This window comes from Pinus tabuliformis, chromosome 7 (genome assembly GCF_031772625.1).
Source record: "Pinus tabuliformis cultivar Carrire ecotype Pingquan chromosome 7, CPIR1, whole genome shotgun sequence".
Classification (NCBI taxonomy): Eukaryota; Viridiplantae; Streptophyta; class Pinopsida; order Pinales; family Pinaceae; genus Pinus; species Pinus tabuliformis.
Window position 1 is genome coordinate 552,091,437 of NC_142293.1, and position 3,821 is coordinate 552,095,257.

Below are 3,821 nucleotides of genomic sequence, written 5' to 3' on the forward strand. Positions count from 1 at the left end.
TAATTTTTCTATGGTGTTTGTAGAGTGAGAACTCTCTTTAGGCATCAACTTGCTCAGCTAGCTCGTCCAATCTTTTCTAATTCATTCATTGGTATTTCTTTTACTTTTAGTGGGTATGTGTTAGTCTTTAGAGTTGTCCTTGTTTTCGTCCATTGGGGCCTTTTGCTCGGTATATTGTACCCTTGCGCTTTTGCTTGGTATATTGTCCCCTTCCCTATGGTTCTTACTCTAGTTCTAGGTGGGTTTGTCTCTACCTGTGGTCTCTCACGAGTATTTCCCATTCTATTTACTTGCTCTGTTGGAGGATTTTTTAACTCTCAATTGGTGTGCTTCTAGCTTCTCTTTTATATTTAGGCCGATTTCTCTCACCCTCAACAAAATTCCTAGATAAAGGGCTCCCTCACATAGAGGCATAGTCACTGTCATGCCATTATTGCTAAGTACTCAACCAAGTGATACTGGCCACACTTGGGGGAGACAAAACTAATATCTCCATACAATTGACCTCTACTAAAGTCATTGTTGGGGGAATTTCTTCTTGACATGAATGGCACCAAATATGAACTCCTTTCCAAAAATGAAGTCCAATTGTTTTTTCAAGATATAGATGATTACTTGACTCATTTGGACATTGTTATTCTACACACGGACCAATCCCCTAGGTAGTGTTGGGCACGATGATCCAATAAAAGTCCCCACCTCATCTTTACTGGCCAACCTTATAAAATTATGATCATAGCTATTATTTTTATGGTTTCTAATGTTAATTATGTTTATCTACATATTGATTTTATGTTAGTTGGTTTCATATTAGTTGCTAGTATCTGCTATATGGTTTACATATCATGGTATTTTGAATCTTATTGTTTTATTGAACAGAGATATATAAATTTGCTTTTAGAAGTCAAAAATTCTACTATGAATCTAATTTCCTATGTGACATAGGAAGACAGATAGTAAATCTTTGTAAAATGTAGTTTTTTACATTAATAGAAAATGTAAAGTAAAAAATAAAATAAAAACAAATTTATTACAAGTAAATTTTAAAATTACCATTATTAATTAATTATTCTTCATTATACTTATATATATCTATCTATATATATAATTAAATTCCTTAATTATTATTATTATAGTATAATTTAAAAAATATATTATATATTTATTTAAATTTCTTTATTATTATTATTATTATTATTAAATTTGATGATGATGAAGAACTTTATTTAATAAAAAATACCAAATATTTTACGTAATTTTTTTTTATTATTAAAATAAGAAAAACATAATAAAAATATAAATTTACCTTTCCGTATATTCATATTAGCAACTGAGACTTTATTATTATTATTAATTTTACAAAATATTATAAACTTTATTTAATAAAAAAATTCTAAATATTTTAAATAATTTTTTTTATTATTAAAATAAGAAAAACATAATAAAAATATAAATTTACCTTTCCGTATATTCATATTGAATTTATTCTCTTAAAAGTCATAATGATATATTTTAATTCAAAGTTATTTTTTATTGTATATATAATTATATATTATATATTAAAAATATATAAAATTTAAATATATTATTTTGTACTAAGATGAAATTGGAAAAATCATAATTATAATTATAATTTAAGATTTAAATATAAATATAATTGGATATTTGTTTTTTATTTTTATTTTTCAAGGTGTTTGTGGATTTTTAGATTTGATTTTTAGTTTGAGGAGACGGACGCAGGGATATCAAAGTTATTTTGGGGATCGCATCCAACCTGGCCATGCCAATCTTTAGGTAGCATGTCTCCTCCCCTAAGAGAGGGCACCACCACCCCAATAAGATTTGATCTTGAGTCGCCTCGCTGACAAAGCCTCATCCTCAATAGCTTGTACTAGTAAAACTTGACATAAATGATCCAATAAAATTAAAAAAAAATCGTGATTATGATTACGATTATAATTATAATTCTAATTTAAAATTCAAATATAAACATAATTATACTAATTTAAAATTCAAATATAAACATAATTATATATTTGTTAAATGATATGGAAAATAATTGTATTTATGTATGATAAATTTTCATAAAATACAAATTCGTTCTGTAACCATTTATTTAATAATAAAAATACTATTTTATTACACTATCGTTTTTAATTATTAAATAAAAGCGTGAACAAAGTTACATAAAAATTAAACTGAAACTTGAACAAAGTTTAAAAAATTAAAAATTAAATATCTATTTAATATAAAATATAATAAAAATCTTTAAATTGACCCAACTCACATTCCACTTTAAGATAATCACAAAAATAATTTGTTACATAAAAATTAAACTGAAACTTGAACAAAGTTTAAAAAATAAAAAATTAAATATCTATTTAATTTAAAATATAATAAAAAGCTTTAAATTAACCCAACTCACATTCCACTTTAAGATAACCACAAAAATAAAAAATGTTATAAGATGAATATACTTGTCTAAGAAATTAATTAAGCTTAAGTTATAACTATCCTCACAACTCCTACTATCCCAATTGGAAATATTGGCATGTGGAAATATCATATATGTGGTGGAAAGTTTCCGTAGGTTTAAAGAAAATCAATGTTTAGCTAAGCAGATGTAGTTTTAGGATATAGTCCAAGCGCAATGGACTTGGAATTTCCCGCCTGAATCTACCACATAAATATTCGAAAATTATAATATGAAAAAATATAATTATGAATTATTTTGAAGTTGTTGGATGACGTGGTTTGATATCAATTTGGATGTGTCGGTAAAGGTTGTTTTCCATGTTTTATGCGTTTTAGTCCGTCAACACGTTCTAAATGGATAAATATTTACTTGCTGAATCGTCAAAAAAAAATTTCATTATCGTTTTTATTAAATTTTATAGTAACTTAAATAGTAATTATTAATGCGTATCTTGTATTTAATGTTGTATAGATTAAAATTTATATTACCTTAGTCATAAAAATATATATTATTTTAAATAAAATAAAATATTTAATATTTGATTATAAATTTAGATAATATTATTTAAATAAAAAATATTATAGGAAGGTAATTTTAAATTATTAGTCTTTTAGAAATTCAAATTATATAAAAATGATTATATTATTGATATTATATGAATTATATTTTTATTTTTTTATACATTTAAAAAAATAATATATATTTTTAGTTAAATTTATTTAAATCTAGTAGAGATTTGTTAGGACCATACGTTTGAAATGTGAACTATCCACAAATGGAGTGTCTCAATATTTTTTCAAAGTATTTTAAATAACAAATGCTCATGATTTCACTAATAATTGTTTCTCCATATTCCAACCAAACATATAATAGTTAGAGAATCCCTATTGAGTATTGTTTTTTTTTTTTTTTTTTTTTAATATATTAAAATTTGATTTGTGTATCACTTAATTAGTAAGGAGAATGAAAGTTTTAAAAGTAATGACCATTGAATTGGAAATATGGAAAAAAAAATAAGAAAATAATTAGAAAAAAAGAGTCAATTAAATTGGTTGAAATTCAATTGAAATAAAAATTAAAAGGTTTGACCAAAAATTGTTTTTTGGGATTCTTACTATAAATTAAATAGTTTGTAAATATTGATAGTCATTAACCCATAAGTTAAATATACAGCATGAGTGAACCTAATGGTTAAGAGCATGTATTTCCTCCTAAAAAATCACAAGTTCAAAATAAAAAAAAATAAAATATAAATACCTATAAACATAATAAAATATTTAAAAATAACAATTTTCTATTTTTCAACTTATATTCTTAATTTTAATTTTAATAAGTTGAAAAATAG